The sequence below is a fragment of the Danio aesculapii genome, chromosome 14, assembly GCF_903798145.1.
Source record: "Danio aesculapii chromosome 14, fDanAes4.1, whole genome shotgun sequence".
Lineage (NCBI taxonomy): Eukaryota > Metazoa > Chordata > Actinopteri > Cypriniformes > Danionidae > Danio > Danio aesculapii.
The window spans coordinates 30490752-30504734 of NC_079448.1; positions in this window are offsets into that span (position 1 = coordinate 30490752).

Sequence of the window (13983 nt, forward strand, 5' to 3'; positions counted from 1 at the left end):
ACTGTTATCATGGCAAAGATGAAATAAATCAGTTATTAGAGATGAGTTATTAGAAACTATTATGTTTAGAAATGTGTTGAAAAAATCTTCTCTCCGTTAAACAGAAATTGGGATAAATCTTTGCCCAGCACACAAAAAAAATCTTTCTTATTATATTTATGTCTGTATAATACTTTTTTTAACATTGTGTTGGTGTGTTATTAATATCACTAAAACTGATTTTTGATAGTGAGCAAGCCTGCTTTCATTTGCTGAAGGCTTTAAACATCATAAACTCTGTGTCATGCTCAGTTGCTATATGAGTCAAAGTGCATCACACCACTCACTTTTCTCCTAACAGCACTTTATTTGTCCTGTGGATAAGTATTACATTGGGTTAATATCTTCAGTTTTTCCAGACTGACAGCACTTAAAATGGTACCTAACATTGAGTAATGGAACTTTTTTCCTGAGCCAGATGAGAAACAAAAAGAAATAGACTATTGTAATGTTTTGTATGTGGGTGAGAGTGATTATTTGCTTTTTTTTTATTATATACATGTGCTGACATCGTTTGCTTTGACCCTTACCCTGCAAAACTTAAAATAATCATTAATAAAGTATAAACTTTAATGTAGGTCAAGGCTGAAGTTGCAGTTTTGTTCATTACTAATTATATTCATTTTTGTAATGATAATTTCCAGGCTCTCTTGAAGGACTGCTGTGGACTCCCTGTTGAAACCCCCTGCCGAATTACCATATTTTCAGTTTTAGAAGCTCGAATATTAGAAAATATATATACTGAAAACTGTAGGCAACCAGATACAAAGAAAGCAATTCAGAAATGATATAAATGTTGTGCTTTATAAGGCTTTTGTATATATATATTCTCTTATATACTATTCTATATATATATATATATATATATATATATATATATATATATATATATATATATATATATATATATATAAAATATTCTCTCTTATGTCTTATGCAATTTGTCTCTGAATCAAGCTGAGCTTTTATCAAAATAGACTTTGGTCTCAAATTAATCATAATTAATTTGCAATACATAACTCTTCATAAGAGAGATCATGACTTGATATGATTTTCAGAGGCAGATGCTAGTCTTGAATACTCTTGAAATTGTTTCCTGATTCATCCTCATAAAATGCATACATTTTTCATCTATATTTATTTTCATGTTGTTTTCTCTTGAGGCAAATAGTTCATGAAGTATTTTTTGAGCTCCAGTGAGCTCCTGAGGAAATGTGTCATGTTAAATGTAGCATTATTTGTGCCGATATGAAATATAAAGGAATAGGTCCAAGATTAGAGATGCCTAGTGACCTGGGATTAATTCACATATGATACATTTACTGTAACACATGTCTAAACTCATTTTATTCTTGTCAGTGCATCTTAAGTTCCTGTGTGTAGTACATAATTTTGTCAACCTTTTAGAAAATGCTATGTAAATTTAACATGCTTTTGTGCTCTTCTAAATTTAACCCATTTGTGCTCAAATGGTCAAAATGCTTTCATGCATATATAGTCTTGTTAATGGTGTCCTATATGAACAAGTTTTGGTGGACAAATATGTTGTATGCACCTCTCAATGTAAATTTTAAATAGGATGAGAACATTTGGCATTCTAACTCAAAACAACTGCCTTCAACATATCAAGTTCTCTTCATAAACACATTTATAAACTTCAAAAGTAGGAAACTATTTGATATAACCCTCCCAAAAAAATCTATAATATAATTTCATAAATATGAACACACAAAGAACTAATCCATTTGCCTTAAGGTAATGAAACACACACTAGCTTCCTCAACAGACAAAAGGATGTCAAAAAAGTTATAGTTTCAGTGACCTGATATAAGTTTCAGTGACCCGATACTGCATTTTAGTATGTACGAACAGCCATATCGTGTAGAAAAAACTGTGAGTTTGAAAATACCCATATTTGTGTGTTGAAATATGGGTTAAAATGTGTTGAAAAAAATCTTCTCTCTGTTAGGGGGGCTAATCATTCTGACTTCAACTGTAGATATATATATATATATATATATATATATATATATATATATATATATATATATATATATAAAACAACTGTACAGTGGAGATCAAAATTGGGCAACAACCTTGGGCAACAAATCCAAGATCACTGTTTAATCATTTTTGAAGTTATCCTAAAAGGTAAAAAGCCATTTCTTTTTTTATATTTTGAATAAATATTTCATAAATGTAACATTTTTGCAAATATTTGAGAGGACAGTAGCATGACAGGAAATGAAGTAGGAGAGAGAGTGGGGGATGGGATCAAGAAAGGTCCACGAGCCGGGATTCAAACTCAGAACACCCAGAACACTGCTGCACTATATGTCAGAGCACCAACCACTGGGCAAAAGAGCAGTTTCTAAGCATGATTTATGAGTTGCATATATCCATAGTATTTTTATTTAAAAATAAGATACCTTGCAATCATTGATATTAATCTGGTACTTATTACTTAATTATCTGACAAACCCTATGAAACTGGCAGCCAAACTTGTTCTATTAAAAATCCCAACCTGCAGTTTAATGTTTCAGGCTTCTTGCCTCATATGTTGTTCACTGTACTCAGCTAATCTCTGGATCATCTCAATTTGATGGCATCAGTTTATCCAATTTCCTCCAAACCCTCAAGAGAGCCAGAACAAATGCTCAATTACCCCTAGTTAATGTGTATTTCTTTTCACACTCAAATTGTTATAACATTGCTCTTCCATTAGTGGCAGGTGCTTTTTACCAAGCCGTCATTCTAGCTTAAGTCCATCTGAAATATCCTCCCCCATTGTGATTCATCTCCTTCCTGTGGCAATAGAAATATAAAAGAGCGTTTGAAGGAGAAAGAGTGGTGAAAAGAGGTTGACCTGACCTCGTGGCCTGGAGGTGACTTGTTCTTTCTACCAAACGAGGGCAGCTTATTTCCCAGCCTCCTGCTGTCTGCTTCTGCACTCTCTAAAAGGACAAGAACGCCTTCACGCATTCACAATTAGCCCAAGCAAACAACCCTCTAATTGACAAGCTTCCACCATAAGGAGTGAGACATGCCGACTTCTCGGGTCTAAGTTATTCAGATATTTGACTAATTAGATCATTTGCACCACAAATTGCATCACACTGTTGCAAGCAGGGCAAATCACAGACAGCCATACTGAGAGAGCATCTGAAGGCGTCTCTTCACTTTTGCATCAGCTTAAATGGATTTTAAAGGAGTTTAGGTAAAGGACTTTGAGATTATATAGTACATGTTTGCATGACAGTGTTAGACATATGCCAATACTCAGTAATTCAATATATTATGATAATAAAAATCTACAATATTGATATTGTGGGCACAAATACTAATAATTATTTAATTTTTATTTTTTCAGAGTGCTTTTTAAGGATATTCGCATTGTATTTGCAGTCATTTTCATGATCAGCACCCAAATGCTTAAAAATTAGGCTATTTATTTGTAAAAATTCACATCTGGCCTACGATATTTAAAATTGGGACTATTTATAGAGCTATCGTACCTCAGTGCGTCACAATAAGGTTTCATTTGTTACACATCAGTTCATTTAACTTCATTAGGTGATGGTAATTTCTTAGTTAATGGCAAATAACACATTAAAATCAATAAATGTTTTATTAAATGTAGTTAATAACTAATACAATTTAGTTGTATTTGAACTAACTTTAAAATAGTAACTAATGAATGTGGCTATTTTTCACTGTTGATTTTAATGCATGAAGAAACTGATACTTTCTAAAGTGTTACCTATTGTACTTTTTTTTTTGCAATTTGGTTGAAACATTTGTTTACTCTGAACATGTATATACAATAAAGCAATACACTAAGTATTTTGTGGTTTATTATACCTGTTAAAAGTAAAATTTTTTGATATCAAGGTCAATATTGTCATACTGTAAAAAAAGCTTTAGCAATTAATCGCAACAAGAAAATCTGATACCATCATAAGCCTAGTTAAGTGTCTCTCTGCTTTTGTCTCCCATCATTATTATACAAGAAAATTTATAAGCATTTACTCTCCGGCACAGTCAAAATGTCTGCCTGGTTTTAGATCATGGCTATTTAGCTAGAAATAATGAAGTTTATTGTCTTTTATGCTTGGTATTAACTGGTAGAGCTCCACTTGCAGAGGTTTAGTGCATAATATATTCAACTGGATTGCTTCTATTGGGCTTTCTTAGTGGTGGAATGCATTCATTGACAAAAGGCCATTTCTCCTACCAATGATCTGTTTTTTACACATTATGTGGCATCCCTGTACAGGCAGGAGTGATTTTTTTTTTTTTTTTTTAATGAGATGTTTAACACAAATGTTGGGTTGGTTCAAATAACCCAAAATAATTTTGAGTATGTTTAGTTTAACTACAGTATATTTCAATAGTCAGGCGATGCAGTTGCGCAGTGGGTAGCACTGTCGCCTCACAGGAAGAAGGTCGCTGGTCAAGCCTTGGCTGGGTCAGTTGGCATTTCTGTGTGGAATTTGCATATTCTCCCCATATTCGCGTGGGTTTCCTCCAGGTGCTCCTTTTTCCCCCACAAGCCCAAAGATGCGCTATAGCTGAATTGGGTGAGCTTAATTGTCCGTAGTGTATGTGTGTGAATGAGAGTGTATGGGTGTTCTCCAGTGATGGGTTGCAGCTGGAAGGACATCTGCTGCGTAAAACATATGCTGGATAAGTTGCTGGTTCATTCCGCTGTAGCGACCCTGGGTTAATAAAGGAACTACGGCAAAAAGAAAATGAACGATTATTTCAATAGTCATACATTCATGCTTTTCATGCTTTTATTAATGTTTTTTATTTCTTTTCCTCGAGGCAAACACATCAACATCTATAATAATTGCATAAAGTTAACATTAGACAAATTGCACAAGCAACTGGATTGTGAAAAAAAAATTATGTTGTCATTCACAGACTTTCACAATCAGACGGGATTAGATTTCTCAGATGGAAAAAAGGCAATTTGCTCTGGAATTAATACAGAGGTTTTGTGGGAAACACAGATTTGGCACATTCAGATGAGATTAAAGTACATCTGTGAAACAAATTTTCGAATAACTCCCTGGGAAACTGGTGTCCGAAAAGGGCTTTTGTTGTCTGAAATTATGACTTTAGTTTGAATGACAATAAAAGCTGAAAAACTTCTTATATCAGTCATGATTCCAACATCATTCGCCATAGCAGCAAAGCTCTTGTTCACTGTAGCATTTTCCACCGTCTCCTTTCATAGACCTATGCAAATTTCAAAAGCTTATTCTGCAATATTAGATCAGAAAAAAACATGTGCATACACTCTACCCCCTTAAAGACTGTATTAACTGGAAGTTGCTTTTAATTTTATTTCAGTATGTTGATTCAGTTATAAATGAAACAGAATATTGAGTAGGGGAGAGATGGAGCTGTCTTTTTGTGCATCCCGCATAGCAAGCTAATATTAAGAGGGGCATGGTTAAGAGTATGTGGCTGAAGCCATCTAACTGATATCAGCATAGCAAATGGTCAGACTTCTTTGAAGAGTGTACAAACCTTTTTATCAGTGGATTGACCTGCACTTGATTAATTGCTTTGACTAAAGTATAACAATGTGCATTGATAAACTAAACATCGTATATTTTTATTTAATATGGACTTCAATGAAATCAGGAACAAAAATGTTTTTGTGTTTTTAAAACATCAGGTATGTATGGGAATGTGTTTCCCTCATCTGTACATGTAAAAAAAATTGATCTTAATAACAGAGACATGTATTTTTCTGTACTGAATAGTCATTATCAAATGGTTCACATTTGCAAAAAAATGGTTCCTGTTCATGTTGAAATGAAAGCACAGCACATTCCCAGACAGCAATCTTAGAAAAGAAAGCACATTTGTCCATCAAGTTCCTTCTACAGACCTTCCATTTCGACAAGACTTACCTTCAAAATCGCTGGGATTCCCCTTGTGAGAATAGTTCGAAAGTCACTACTACCCACTGAGAAAAGAGTGGGTCTTTGTATTGATGTAAAATGAGATGTGAAGTGGTCCGTGGAGAAATATGGTTCATGACAATGAAAGCTGTTTTTGGTCACTGCAGGGTTCAGTTATGTATGTCTTTGTCCAATATAAAAAATGCTAATAATAATAATAATAATACAACTAAAATTCTAAGTCTTACAAAGCTTTACTATAGTGTAATTATTTGGGAATTGTGTCAAAACTATAATTATAATAAGTCTGGCCCACAAATATTCAAAAAGTATCATTTACACTACATGATTTCCACAACAAAACAAACAAAACTGTACATTTTTCAGCAATAGGTGAAATCTCAAACTGTCGTTATTGCTTCACTTTATTTTATTTCATGGTTTTAAACTCATACCAACAGATCAACAAATAACTTGAACTCAGACTCAGAACTCAGCAAAGTCTAAAGCGCAGGGTGCAAAAGCATTAGGGGCGTGTCTGATTCCACTTTTGCTATTTTAAGGACGAAAAAAATCTGCTTTGCATCCCGACGCATGGTCTAACAGGGTTGAGCTAATTCTCTTATCGAGTTATGGGTGTGTTTTGAGCATAACGTGCATGAAACCAATCAGAGTCTCATCTCCCATTCCCTTTAAGAGTTAGTTGCGTTGCGCCATGGTGCATTTGCTATTTACATGGCAACTTTGTATGTGGACAATCTGAACAAACCATCTGCGCGAAGATAAAGAAGAAGGCATGCATTTAGTGGTTTTTATATTTATGTAGTAAATAATAATTTTTGTACCATTTTAATCCTTTTTTTTTTCATATGTATAGATATTTGTGTATTGCTGTACAACATGTGTGTATTAAGCAATGTCTAAGCGTTTGGACCTACATAGACATAACATGCTCTGCGCTGGACTTCAGACATTTTTTAGTTGGTCAATAGCGCAGTCTATTTCAGTTCCTCACAACAGCAACGCGCCAACAAAGTGCCTCCTTTTTACACTGGCACGCCCATGAGTCCACAAAGTGCCTCAAATGGATTTGCTATTTAAACAATGTGGCGCAAAACGTAAAAATAGCAACAAATCTCACCATACCTTATTGTGCCAGTTGTATTATAGATCCCCATGTCTCAGCTGGCAAACATGAAATTTGCTCATGTTTCAGATCTACATTTTTGCAAATCTGAAAGTGTATGTTTTGTTTGTCTATGGTTGTACAGATCACTTAGCAAATGGCTGAATTAAACCTCACCTAATAGTGTTTTGAAAAGCAAAGAAAAAATTGCACAGTGACAACAGTTTTACCTTGTTTGTACAAGCTTTTATCTCTTTTAGGTTACGTCAGACTCAAACCTGAGCACTCTGCAAGCAAACTAATCACAGCAAAAAAGTTGTCCAAAACAAGACAGATAGTGAGGCAAGTGTATTTGATTAAGCAGTTTTGCTGGTATAATTTTGGTGTTCTGCAACCAACAGCACAAAAACAATCATTTAGTTATCAATAATATGTCCATGTAAATATCATTAGTGTGAAAAGAACAAAGGTCGTTGCCATAATATTGCCCCATAAGATTCATGTTTCCTATAGTCAAACTTATAAGTTCGTTTTTGCAGTCTGTCTTGCCGCTGTATTTATTTAGTGCAGCTGTAACCCAGTAAATTCTGTCACATGTTGCCACCTACTTTTGTTGCTTTTGTTTTATTTTACAGTCATTCATAGGACTAATCACACACTCACACACACACACACACACACACACACACACACACACACACAACTACCAAAGCACTAGAAAAGCAACACCATATTCCTCTATAGACCCAACCTTCTAATCTTTCAAATGTCAGAATATCCACGGAGAGATTCACTGTGAATTATGAGCCAATCAAAAACAAACACCAAGGAGATCCTAATGTTGAAGTGAAGCCTGAAGGATCACAAAACTGCAACAGCATCTTTACTCTTCCAACTGCGTCAACAATCCATTTTTGTGAGAGGTCCAGATCAGCTCCTGTAAGATATCTTTAAAGGAAGATTGTGGACCAGCATCCACAGAACATCACAATATTGTTCTGTGTGTTACTGGACTTCCAATGAACTGGATTTAAGGATCTGAGGGGAAAAATCGATCTTGCTCCCTGTTGCATCCTGTAAGCTAACATAAGGGAACTTTAAACACTTTCTCTGTCCGATAACTGTCATTGAAGGACAAAAGGCTAGCATTGAACTATAGAACAGTCTATATATGACTAAAATACATTTCTATGATACTATCCACAAAATCCCTTAAGTGGTAAATTTTACCACATTGTGGCAAGGGAGGGGTGTCAAAGATGAAATCAATTATATCAAGCTGAAAATTACATTCTGTCAGATTCAGCTTACATCGGATAGGCGTAAAGACCCTTTAACCTTTCGTCATTGAATAATCTGCTCAGGAGCCACTACAAACTCCATAAAGTGCACCGTTGACACCGATCATTTACAAGGACATCTACAATCGCTCTTATTAAACTGCCTCACCACAACCCTAAGACTAGGCAGAGATCGAACCGAGACTCACAACTCAAGGTCTCCTTCATGTCAGGTAATAAAGTGAAATTATGTGCCATGACACCGCTTTCTAACATGTAATTGCTTTCGACCCGCTCTCATCGTTTGTGATTAATGTGTCACGTGGTATGAGGGAAAACGTGAAAGCTGTTCTCAAGCCAGTGTTTACAATAGGCTACTTAGTAAACTTCCCACTTTACATTTTCAATGTCAATGTGAAACAGTGTATTATAGTCAAGTTATTGCTTTCAATGAAAGTTTTTCTGCTACCGAGAAAATATTAGGTTAGCCTAAAGTTTAAAACTAATACATAGCCACATTGTTTTATATAAAATAATAATTGCAAGTCACATTGTGGAGATAAAGTGATGCCATATCATATTGCGAGGAATCTCATTTGCAAGATTTCAAGTCACATTGCAAGATTTGAAGAAATAGTCCTATTATGAGTTATAAAGTTGCTGTTATGAGAGACAACTTCACATTTCTGTGGTTTTAGGTACCACTGTGAAAATGTAAAATCACATGTTATAAAATTATAACAATATTGCACTTTTAAGATATCTTTGTAAGAGAAATAAAGTCATATTGCATCATGCGAGGAGTTACAAAATCAAAAATATGTAAATGTTTATTAAAAGTCACTACAAAAATACAAACTCATAATTTGAGCTATAGACGCAAATTACTTTTTGTTTCCTATAGTCTTGTGCAGTCACATCCTGATTACACATATAAAGTCATATAGTCTCATTTTGTGCAAAATAAAATGATAAAAATTATGAAAGTGTGATAAATTTTAATTATGAGAAATTGTTGCAATTAGGATAATTAGAAATTCTGATTCTAAATGAGGTAGTCACTTGTTATTTTTGGGGGGGGGGTGGGGGTGTTTGGTGATGGAGGATGTACGTTCATCAAAAGTCAGATTGTTATATTTCATATTTTATATTTTATTGTTATATGTCTATTTTAACGATCTAAGCACAAAGTTTAAAGTGCATGGTGCAAAAGCATTAAGGGCGTGTCCGAATCAACTTTTGCTATTTTGAGGATGGAAAACTGAATGCTTCACTAGCGAGAAAACGCTAACAGACCATCTGTGTGAAGATAAAGAACGAGCCTCCTCCATTCTGCCTCTTTACTTTCTCTTACTTTACTTTTATTCTTTACTTTACTCTTTTACTTTCGTGGATAAGGAAATGGTGTTATACGCACTCCACTGAGGACAACCATTAGCCGACATATTTAATTTTGTTTGTTAAGCACAAAGATTTGTTTCAAAACTATTTTTAAATTCAATTTAAATTTCCAGCAAACTAATAAATAAACAATAACAACAAAGTGGTCAAAAACTGAGTTATATCCAAACACACGTCCTATTCGTATGCCCCATATGGTGATGCATACGTCTCCAAAACCTGACAGGTGGACAAATCTAAACTTGTTTTTATTAAAACAAATATAAATATGCATATAATAAATAATACTGCTAATAATAATAACATTATACAAATGCAGATTGTCATGAATAAACTGAAAAAAGACCCCCGACATGAGGAAGGGATGGAGGCAGTGGTTTTTATATTTATGTAGAAAAGAATTTGTAACATTTTAATCCTTTTTTTTCCATATATAAAGATATTTGTGTATTGCTGAACATCAGGTGTGTATTAAGCAATGTGTAAGTGTTTGGACCTGCATAGTTGCACAACCAACATGCTCTACGCTGGACTTTAGACCTGCTTTCAGTTGGTCAATGGTGCAGTCTATTTCAGTTGCTCAAAATAACAACGCGACAAACAATGTGCCATAACACAGCTCCTTTTTAGACCGGCACACCCATGAGTCCACAAAGTGACGCAAATGGATTTGCTAATTAAACAACGTGTCGCAAAACATGAAAATTATGGTTGCGCTGGTCTGAAAATAGCAACAGTCGCGCCAAACGCATCTTGGGTCTTATTGCGCCGGGTGTATGATAGGACCCTAAGTGTGCAAATTTATCAGATTATTAGAACAAAAACATACAAACAATAAGGAACTTTATGACCAGGACATTAAAATAAAAAAAAACTCACCTCTCAGATAACTGACAACACCACAGGAATCAATCAGGTTTGTCACATTATGTTGTTAATTAAGTGAAATTTATTTAGGATTATTCAGATGGGTAGTACCAATGCTATCTCACAGCAATTTGCAACTTTTTAAGTAAGTGGCTAATTCGTAATTGTACAGTCTCGTTCATATGATTTTGCAGGACTTGCTCATCTCCCAATTGCTGTTGGGTTTAAGGGTGAGGTTTTGGTGCCACACCTCCTTTTAAAAATTTGACATTTTCATATGACTGAAATGAATGAATTCATACAAATTAGCCACTAAACAGACAGAACGTAAAATAGATACGTTTCCTCATGAGATCAGGCTGGTAATAACCATAAACTGATGCACTTAACAGCTGACCTGTAATAATCTGTGTGCTGTACAGTTTCATGCTCAGCTTCATGTTGTACAATCCTGATATAAGCCGTTCAGACAGCTGTTGTCCTAGTTATTTTTATCCAAGCGTCCACTCAAGATGGTGAAATCAGGTGCCATCAACCTTTCTAGTACATGAGGCTTTTACTCTTCCACTGGATTAAGCCATTTGTTTTCCAGCACAGTCGCAGCTGATGAGTTAGATGTAATTTTCAGTGCTGTTTTAGTCCCTGTGGTCTTGAGTTTGAGCAGAGTGTGTTTGTGTTTGTGATCTGTGCCGTCCCCTGGAGAGGCATCCGGAGCAGGTTAAAGTGCAGGCTACTGTCACCATCTTCCACTTCACTTCTGCAATACTCACTGGTCTGGAGTCAGGGAACAATGGCACATCAATATTTTACAGATCTGACATTAAACAGTAAGACTGTGGGGGTTGTTTTTGTTTGTAGTATTGCTTCTGTGTAGATGTACAATACTTGAGTATGTTTTTCTTGGTTATTGTTCTAATTTTTTGAGATCTGTACTTCAGTATATTCAATTGCTAATCAAACTGACTACTTGTACATTTTGCTTGAGTGGAGATTGAGTGGAGATTTGCTTGAAATTTCAGTGGAAACTGACACTTTTACTCCTTATAAATTTATTTAAACTAAAATGCAAGTATGTTTTACAATTGATTTAGATTTTTGCATAATAAACTTGGCAAACAGACAATCAAATATGTGCACTTAACATGCAAAGACCAGCATTGGTTTTACATTCATTCATTCATTCATTTTCTTTTCGGCTTAGTCCCTTTATTAATCTGGGGTTACCACAGCGGAATGAACTGCCAACTTATCCAGCATATGTTTTACACTACTGACAATTTAGCTTATTCAATTCACCTGTTCCACATGTCTTTGGACTGAGGGGGACACCGGAGCACCCGGAGGAAACCCACGCCAAAGCAGGGAGAACATACAAACTCTTACACAGAAACGCCAACTGAGCCAGCCGAGGCTCAAACCAGCGACCTTTTTGCTGTGAAACGACAGCACTACCTACTGCGCCACTGAGTCGCCTTCCCCTTTTATTTTGGTTTAAAATGTGAAAACAGGCGACACAGTGGTGCAGTAGGTAGTACTGTCGCCTCACAGCAAGAAGGTCGCTGGTTTCCCCCACAGTCCATAGACATGTGGTACAGGTGAATTGAGTAAGCTAAATTGTCCGTAGTGTATAGGTGTATATGGATGTTTCCCAGAGATGGGTTGCAGCTGGAAGGGCATGTGCTGCGTAAAACATGTGCTGGATAAGTTGGTGGTTCATTCCGCTGTGGTGACCCCGGATTAATAAAGGGACTAAGCCGAAAAGAAAATGATTGCATGAATAAATAAAAGGGGGAAAAATAAAGAGACCTCTTGAAAATGCTGTCTCAAATTTCTTTGCATTTTATATATATATATATACAGTGGTGTAGCGGACACGCACCGCCAATATGTGGTCCGCAACCACAGTCGAAGGATACAGCACATACAGTTGAAGTCAGAATTATAAGCCCCTCTGAATTAGCCTTCCTGTTTATTTTTTTCCCCATTTTCTGTTTAATGGAGAACAGATTTTTTTCAACACATTTCTAAACATAATAGTTTTAATAACTCATTTCTAATAACTGATTTATTTTATCTTTGTCATGATGACAGTACATAATATTATACTAGACACTTAACTATACAGTTTAAAGTGACTAATTGGGTTAACGGGTTAGGGTAAAAAGTCATTGTGTAAAAATGTTTGTTCTGTAGACTATTGAAAAAAATTGCTTAAAGGGGCTAATAATTTTGACCTTTGAATTGTTTAAAAAAATGTAAAAACTGGACATTTTCACAGTATATCTGATAATATTTTTTCTTCTGGAGAAAATCTTATTTTTTTGATGTTCCTTTTCGTGCTTACCAGCTGACCACTTACCTAGGCTGACCGTTTGCCACATCAGTTTGTACTTTTGAAAACATTATTGGTTGGGTTTAGGGAAGGAGGAGGGTGGGTCAGTCATTCAGTCAGGCAGTCGACAGCGGATGTATATAGCGCTCTCCAGAAATGTATATAGCGGTGCGTTTTCAGAACCAAACCCTTGTATATCTGTCTGACAAATTATTATATGAAAATTATTTTACAATGTTGAAGCAAAAGTTTTCTCTCTCATATTAAATGCTTAAGTACAAATTATTGAGATACATTTTTACATTTACTCAAGATTATTTTCAGCAAGATACATTTAATTAAGAAATGTTTCAGTCAGTATTTGTACTTTCACTTGAGTATCATTTTTTTTTGTAATTTTTATATCAGCATCTACTTGGTTGGATAGAGTGAACTGTTTTCTCTTTACTTCCTTCCTGTGGTCTTGAATGAAATCAGCCAAAGTGGTTTGGAGATTTACAGTACTGCTGGAACCAATGTATTTTCCATAAAGATATTCTTTGATAAGCAAAAAAGGGAATTCAATTCTCAATCAAACACATGTGTGAGAAGCAGTCTGGTAGTCTGTGGTATCTATCAGAGAAATCTTTCACTGATGTAGGCCAGACATGTGCTGTCTATTAAAGGTCAAGGGAAGCATGTTTGCCTGAGTTTCCTGCCATTCTCTCTTCTTCCTTTTTCAGTGGAATATCAGGACTGTTAAAGAAGACCTTCCTGAATGAGGCTGCCAGAAAAAGATTATTACGTACAGTCTATACGAAAAATAATGACAGAATAAATGACCAATTGACTACAATAATAATAATAATAATAATAATAATAATAATAATAATAATAATAATAATAATAATAATAATAATAATAATAATAATAATAATAATTATAATAATAATAGCATCATGGTGGTGCAGTGGGTTCGAGCCACGGCTGGGTCATTTGGCATTTCTGTGTGGAGTTTGCATGCATGTTTGTGTGGGTTT